We start from the raw sequence: 8,461 nt of genomic DNA on the forward strand, positions 1-8,461 counted from the left end.
AACTGAAAACTGGAAACAACCCAAATTTCCATCAACAGGAGAACGGATAGTAAATTGTGATGTATTTATATGATAGACTGCTACCTAGTAATGACAAAAAAGAGCTATGGATACATGCAAAAACACAGATGAACTTCACAGATACTATATTGAATGAAAAAAATAGGCCATGTGCGGTGGCTCACACCTGTAATCCTAATACTCTGGGAGGCCGAGGCAGGTGGATTGCTTGAGCTCAAGAGTTCGAGGCCAGCCTGAGCAAGAGTGAGACCCTGTCTGTACTGAAAAAAATAGAAAAACTAGCTGGGCATGGTGGCAGGCACATGTGGTCCCAACTACTTTGTAGCCTGAGGCAGGAGGATCGCTTGAGCCCAAGAGTTTGAGGTTGCTGTGAGCTATGATGATAGCTCAGGGTGACAGAGTGAGACTCCCTCTCAAAAAAAAATTACGTGAAGTTTCAGAACAGGCAAAAGTAATCAATGATGATAGAATTCAGGATGGTGGGGTAGTATTGACTGAGAAATAGCAAGAGGGAACCTTCTAGAAGGGTTCTATGTTTTTATCTGGGAGGCACCAGCACAAATCTAGACATATGCAAAAATTCATTGAGTTGTTCACTTAAGATTTGTGTACTTTATGATATATAAGTTACACTCCAATATTTTTAAAAGTTTTAATTTAATTGGAAGCATCATTTTAGGACATCTGATCTCAGATGACAGTTTTCTTATTTTAGGCTGGAGTGCAGTAGCACAATCATAGGCTCATGGCAGCTTCAAATTTGTGGGCTCAAGCAATCCACCTGCCTCCACCTCCCAGGTAGCTGAGATGATAGTTGCACGTCACCATACTAAGAAAATTTTTAAAATTTTTTGTAGAGATAGGGCTCTCACTTTGTTGACCAAGCTGGTCTTGAACTCCTGACCTTAAGCGATCCTCCCACCTCAGCCTCCCAAAGTTGCTGGGATTACAGGTGTGAGCCACCACACCTGGCCAGTAGTTTTCAATACCTGGGAACTGAGGTTTGAAAAAATTTGACAAATTGGAGGAGTTTTTATTCTTCTTGTTCAATTGGCCAAAATGAAGAAAAGGTTCTTACCAACCAGTATGCCAACACATTAGTGGGTAACCAATACCACTGGTATATATTGAACTTATACACTTGACCAAGTGCTGGGCCAAACAATGTATGTGTGTTCTCATCCTCACAACAGTCCTGAAAGGTGAGGGCTGTTGTTATCCACATTTAATGGACAAGGAACTTGGGTTTAGAGATATTGAGTAATAGGTGAGAAGAGAACTCAGCCCTGTTATTCCAGCTGAGTTCTAACGATACATCAAACTGAGTTTACAGCAGATGTCCTCTGTGTTTTATGAAGACCAGTCATTGCAAAAAGGGGTTGTAGGGGCAAAAAGGTGTGATTCCTTTTCTTACCCATCATCAAGGTCATGGCCAACATCTCTATAACAAAAGACAGGCTAACAAGAGAAAAACATAACCAATCTGTTGAATCAAAGTTTTACATGATATGGGAGCCTTCGGAAGTAAAGATGCAAAGACCCAGGGAAATCTGTCTGTTTTTATGCTTAAGTTTGATGAAGAATGGACAGGCATGTAGAATGGACAGAAGGGTGTGGTGTGATGGTAATAGAGAGAGGAACCCCAGCAAAGCCTGCATGTTTAGATTCTTTCTGGCCTCTCTGGTGCAGTGTTCCTTCCTCCTGGAATTGGGGTAGGCCCGTCTGGAATGAGGACGTTCAAGGGAGAAGGGAGAAAGGAAAGAATGAACTATCTAGGTTTTGTGGTTTACTCTGGAGGAGAGGGGTTCTGGTTTCTATGCCTCGCCTTAGGGAAGAGGAATTTTGGTTCTTATTACTCTTTCTGGGAGAAAGAGGGGCAGGAGAAGGTCAGGGTGACCTTGCAACTGAGGCCCTCCAATCTCCTGTAGCCCAAAGTACTCAGTGTGCCATATTTTGGGGTAGTGTGTTCTGAACTCATTTTCGTGCTGTTGATCCTTCATAAGCTCGTGAAACCTATAAACCTCTTCTCAGAATGATGTTTTAAATGCATAAAATCAAACACCACAGAATGACAAAGCAAACCATTTACACAGAAATAAGCATGAAAATATTTGGTGATATAGCCGTATATGTGTTTCTTTAATACATTAAATAATGAGGTAAAATAACTGCTATAATTTCAAAACAGTGATGAGTGTGAATGGTATTTGAGATACCTGTAATGTGATATGAAAATGTCTGTGAATTCCATTGGTGTCAAAGTCACAGCTATTGCCGATATCACTGAGGTTTGCTTCGTACATCCATTAAAGGAAATGCTTGATTTCAGTTAGAGGTTAGTGAAAATAAAGATGTAATTTTTTTTTCTCATCCAAGTTCACGGACCTCCTGACATCTATCAGTTGAATAATTCTGACTTTCAGGAAACAGCCAGAGAGGCCTGGGAAGGAGAAGGGGCAGCTGGGCTGGGTCTTGGTTCTGGCTGTAGCAGGAGCTCACTGAGTGGCCTTCCAGACCTGCTTGTCTCTGGCTCTGGCCCCCTCCTCTGCAGAAGGAGATGGAATTAGGCACTCTTCACAGTCCAGAAATTCCTCAGCTGGCTCCAGTGCTGTTTTCAACCAATCAACAAATAGCTCATGTGACTCACCCTGGTGCTGGTAGTCTGGAAATCCCTGACAGAAGCCGGGCTTCCCCTCCCCACCCTGGGGGGTCAGCAGAAACCCCAAAGTGAACAACCAGGAATATCTTCCTGTCTCTCAACTCCCTTCATTCTGGAGCCTGGGCATTTGCATTTTGAAATTCTTTGTCTCATTGATTCTGTACCCAGTGGAACCCAAGTGAGAGGAGAGAGTATATAAACCAGGTTGGAGTCAAAGCAGTAAACACTGGGGAAGATAAATAACAAAGCAAGCATCAGATAATGGGCCCAGGAAGGAGTGATTAATTACCAGGCACCCAGTTCCAAAAACAAGAGCTCTGAGGCAAGAGATATCCATGGAGCCAAGTCCTGGATCCAGAAGGCTTTTTGAAAATGAAAGGGCGAGTGATAGGTCTTGAAAGCTGGCAAGATGTGAACTGGCCAAGAGGAGGATGAGGGCCAGAACATCTGGGTCAGGTGGCAAAGGTCAGTAGGTCAGATTCCAGGGCAAATCTCTGAACCAGTTCCACTGCACAGGCCACAGACCTGGCTACAGAATCACTGGGGCGCAAGTGCTTCGTCAAAGCCAGCAATGCTGGAGCTCCATCCTCAGAGATTTGGATTCAAGTTGAGGTGTAGCCCAGGTATGCAGAATGTTTTAAAAGCTCCCCGAAGGATTCTAAAACTGAGCCAGGACTGGGGACCACTGGAGCAGGTGGTGAAGTCCCCAAAGCAGCCGACTGGGGAGTTTCCTCTTCCACCCTGTGGGCCGCAGGCACTTCCTGGACAAGATGGATTCTCAAAAGCAGAACCCTGCAGGGAAGCCAGGGTCAAAAGGCCTATGAGACACAAGAAGCAAGTGATTGCCTGTCCCTGCCCTCACTGGCATGGGCTGGTGCTGCTATTGTGTCCTTTCCCTTTCACTCAAGAAGAACATATATAGAATATCTGGTCCAGGGCTGGGGATATAAAAGGGGCTGTATAATTTAGCCTTACTGAGGTGCACGAGCAAAGTAGCTCTAGCAGTAACAACAAAATGCCACAGAGGCATTACTCTACCCTCAGCTGAGCTTCTGGCCAGTCTTCCCCTGGATTTTTCCTGAAAACCCAGAGAAGCTCTCCCCCACCCCCACCCCCGTTCCCAGCCCTGAGCTCTCCAACCATGCATGGCTTATGGGGCTCCCAGGGCAAGGCCTTGGTCAGAGACAGAGGGGGGGTTTGAGGAGAATATTTTCTTTTTCTGCTCTACCCCTCTCTTTATTACCAGCACTTGATTCCAGCATTTGCCCCAAGCCCTCTTCATTCACATAGTCAACAAATATTAAGGACCTACTCTGTGCCGGCACTGAATTAGATGTTGAAAATACAGCAAAAAACAAAACCAAATTAAAACAAAATCCCTGCCCTCATAGAGCTGCCATTGTGGTAGGAGAAAGAAGCCAGAAGCAAGATAAGCAAATAAACTATATGCCAGGTCAGATGGTAATGAGTGCCAAGGGGCATCAGGAAACAGGGAGAGGAGGACAGGGGTCGCACGGTTGAGAAGCTGACACCTTCAAAAAGACCTCAAGGGAGGGTGGGAAGGCAGAGGGAGGTGCAGGGCAAGGGCCCTGAGGCAGTGGCAGGCCTAGGTGGGCAGGAACAGGCCTAGGGGCCAAGAGCAGGCCTAGGCAGCAGGCGCAGGCCTGCTGTGTTCTACCCAGCGTGGCTGAGGGGAGGGAGCCAGGAGGAGAGAACAGAGGATGAAGTCAGACAGGTGACGAAGGTTGGTCATGGAGGCCTTACAGGACACTGGAACAGAACAATAGTGTTGCCATCCATCCTGCTTTCACTCTGAGTAAGCTGGGAAGCCTTAGAGGGTTTGAGCTGAGAAGTGACATGACCTAGCAAGGGCACACTGGCTTTTTCACTGAAACTTGACTTCAGAGGGCTGGGGTGAAACAGAGAGGCCAGAGAGAGAACCAGGCCCAGCCTGGTGGCAGTCACTCATGAAAACAGTCTGGGAGTGTTTTGACGGTGAAGCCAATGGGGGTTACTAACCAAGCATATGTAGGATATGGAAGAGGGTAGAGTCAGAGGGCATCCCAAGGGCTTGGGAGGAAGCAGTCGCTGTATACAGAGACGGGAGGGAGGACTGCAGGTGGAAGAGGGCATGCAGGGAGGGAGATAGCGGGAGACACTGAAAGAGTCTTTCCAACATCAACATCTGGTGTCAGAGATGCAAAGGAAGCTGAACAGACATTCATGCACCCATCGGAGACGGAGACACAGGCAGTCCATCCGCCTTCATCCCTGGAGTCCTTACCCTCTCCCTGCACCAGAGAAAAACGAAGCCCCTAAGGTGGCCAGCTTCTGGAAATACTGGAGACCCCTGTCACCTGAGCCAGACAACATAGGGAAAGACCACTTAACAGTAAAACCATTAATTTTTTTTTGAGACAGAGTCTTACTCTGTCACCCTAGGTAGAGTGGCCTGATGTCATAGCTCCCAGCAACCTCAAACTCTTGGGCTCCTGCTATCCCCCTGCCTCAGCCTCCTGAGTAGCTGGGACTACAGGTGGCCCACCACAATACCCAACCATTTTTAGAGATGGGTCTCACTCTTGTTCAGGCTGGTCTCAAGCTCCTGAGCTCAAGCAATCCACATGCCTCGGCCCCCTAGAGTGCTAGGCTTATACACAGATGAGAGCCACCACTCCCAGCTAGTAAAACCATTTAAAACAGAGACTAAAGTTTCCAAGTAAATACTAGGAGAAAAAATTGACCTGGGACTTGATCACCAAGAAATGACACTTGGATCATAAAAATAACTTATTTTTATCTCACTTACATCTGGAATCTAAAAATTCAAACTCACAGACACAGAGTAGAATGATGATTACCAGGGGCTGGGGATTGGAGGGGATGAAATGTTGGTCAAACAGTACAAAGGTTCAGTTATGAAGGATGAACTAATCCTGGAGAGCCAATATACAGAATGGTGACTATAGTTAATGATATGCTGTTGTATTTGCAATTAGCTAAGAGAATACATATCAAGTGTTCTCATCACACACAAAAACATGGTAACTAGGTGAGGTGATGGGTAGTTAATTAGCTTGATTATGGTAATCATTTCACAATGTATGCATACATCAAGCATTATATACCTTTCATATCTACAATTTCTTTTGGAACCATACCTCAATAAAGCTAGAAAAAAAAAGTTATTTTATCTTTAATTAAAGAAAACAGAGCTTCTAAGTGCTACTGTGCACTCATTCTGTGCACTGAGAAAGTGGTAACAAGTTTGGTTGGAAGTTCAAAGCTTTTCTTCCCCCCCCCCCCGACCAAATCATCTAGTGACACAACAGCCTCCAATTCACCCTTGACTTTCACACACCATCACAAAGAGGGTCATATTGGCAAAAGAGTTCAAGGCCTTCATCAGCTGTCCCAAGGGTCTCTCTTAATCCTTTGTTCTTCAAAGGGTCTGCTTTTGGAAACTCCCATCATGCCTCCTGTCTGTGGATCATCTCTCGGTTGAGGACCAAGCTAACTCGCTCAAGATCCCCCAATTAATGACTCCTTGTGAGATGGGAGCAATTCTCCAGCGTCGTTCTCGTTGGACTTCAAGAAATCCAGCAGCTCTTGACTTCACCTTGCAATTGCACTGAGCTGTGTTAGGCTGCGGTCGGCCTCCTGGAGACTCAAGGGCAGGACGTATGTAGTTGGTAGGGATGTCTGGAGGGGTGATTTTCATGTGGTCAATTCATTCCTGAATATTTCTGTAATGTAACAATTTCTGCTTTCCTACCCAACCACACAACTGCAGAGACCCAGAGAGCAAATGTTTGAAGAACACAGCCAAGGGCATTCTAAAATACCCCAATCTGTACCCCAGTTCTGACTCTGCTAGGACACCTCAAGGAATTATCATCTAAGAAGGAAAGCTATGCACAGCTGCAATTCTAATTCTACAACCCCAGAAGTCTTTCTAAACCACAGGCTGCATTTTCTCTTTTGTTTTGCTGTGTTTTCCTTCGAGGGCCTAACTCCAGAGGCAGAGAATTACCCTTGCAGTTTTGCCCCCACAAAGCCACGTTTATGTAATCATTCCAAAACTCACAACTCCTGAAAACTTTGAGGAATGTTATTAGGCCCTGTGGGCTAGAAGGGCGTTTCCAAGGTAACGGCAACTCCATACTAAAGAAGTGAGGCAGTTAGTTCCCTTCCTCTGCTCCTCCTGGAGTTCCTATGGCCCTTACCCGACCTGCCCAGCACCCACCAACCTGCCCAGCACCCACTATGCGGCCCTTCCCCAATCTGCCCAGGACCCACCCACCTCCCACTAGCTCCTGTGTACTGGAGGGCCATACCTCCTGCTCCAATATCCCAGGCGATGTCCTGCCATAAATCCACCCATGCCTCTTGGTCAGCACGCCCCAATCTGTGATCTGGAAAAGTCAGCACAGAAGTGGAAGGGACTCCGAGAGGTGCCTGCTTTTCCATGGTATAGCCTGAGGCCAGCTGCCTGGCTTTTGTTTTGAGGAAGGTGGAAATGAACACTGTGTCTGAGGGAGACCATGGTGTTTCTAGGGCCTTGAGTGGCTCCAAGTGGCTCCAGGCCCTGAGGGCTTGACTGTGCCCCTTTCACCTTGGCCTGGGATCTTCTTGCCTGAACTGGACACATTTCCTGCACCTGATAAGGAGACTTGGCAATTAGGAAGTAGGCCCACAGGGAATATCTGAGAACCACTGTCCATGTAAGGCTCTCTGCCTCAAGTTTATTGGCTTTCCTGGTCGCCTAATCCAGACGGACTCTGGCAGGACCACAGAAGGCCAAACAAGTTCAGCTGGGTGAGAGATCCCCTATAGGACTAGAGACGTTTCATCAAAGTCCGGTGCTAGAAAGCTCATGGGGCCAAGGCTCATAGTCACCATGTCTGTCTAACAGTTCCCGCAACCCCATCTCTGTGCACTCCACCACACCTGCCCCATCCACAGAAAGCTCAGCCTTGCATTTACTTGCGAGTTTCTTGAGTGGTGGCTGGAAAAAAACCGCTGTTTCTGCTGATGACACTGACCTTCCCTGATTCATAATGGAGTCAGACATTCAGATTCCTCCTGGGGATAGAAGTGACTAACAGGAGCCCTTGGGATTGTGAGACTTACCCTTGAGAATGGAAGAGCCCAGTGGAGGAAAAATGAAGGCATGTAACAAAGTAAGGGGCAAGGGCAAAGCCGGGTGGCACTATTTAAGTTCAGTAGCAATTCAGAGAAGGAAGCTATCAGGGCAGGCAGACTTGGGGCCAAGAGGAAGGGGTTTGGGGGACAGTGAGGGAAGTGCTGAAGCTAGGTCTTAAATGAAGTAGAGTTCCATAAAAGGAGAGGGCTAGGCAGAGTGTGAAAGGCTAAAGCACAGAAGTGGAAATGCCCCTGGCATAGGTAGGCAGAAAGAACAATCCACAGAAAACCGAGATTTTCTTATTCTATTTATTTATTTATTTGAGACTGAGTCTCACTCTATTGCCCAGGCTAGAGTGCTGTGGCATCAGCCTAGCTCACAGCAACCTCAAACGCCTGGGTTCAAGTTAGCTTCCTGCCTCAGCTTCTCCCTGGTAGCTGAGACGAAAGGTACCCACCCATCTAATTTTTTTTAGTAGAGACTGGAGTCTTACTCTTGCTCAGGCTGGTTTCAAACTTCTGAGCTCAAATAATCCCCCTGCCTCGGCCTCCCAGAGTGCTAGGATTACAGGTGTGAGCCACCATACCCAACCAATTTTCTTTTTCTTTCCTTTTCTTTTCTTTCTTTCTTTCTTT

Source organism: Otolemur garnettii, unplaced genomic scaffold (genome assembly GCF_000181295.1).
Source record: "Otolemur garnettii isolate 467f Iridium unplaced genomic scaffold, OtoGar3 scaffold00158, whole genome shotgun sequence".
In the NCBI taxonomy this organism is placed as follows: domain Eukaryota; kingdom Metazoa; phylum Chordata; class Mammalia; order Primates; family Galagidae; genus Otolemur; species Otolemur garnettii.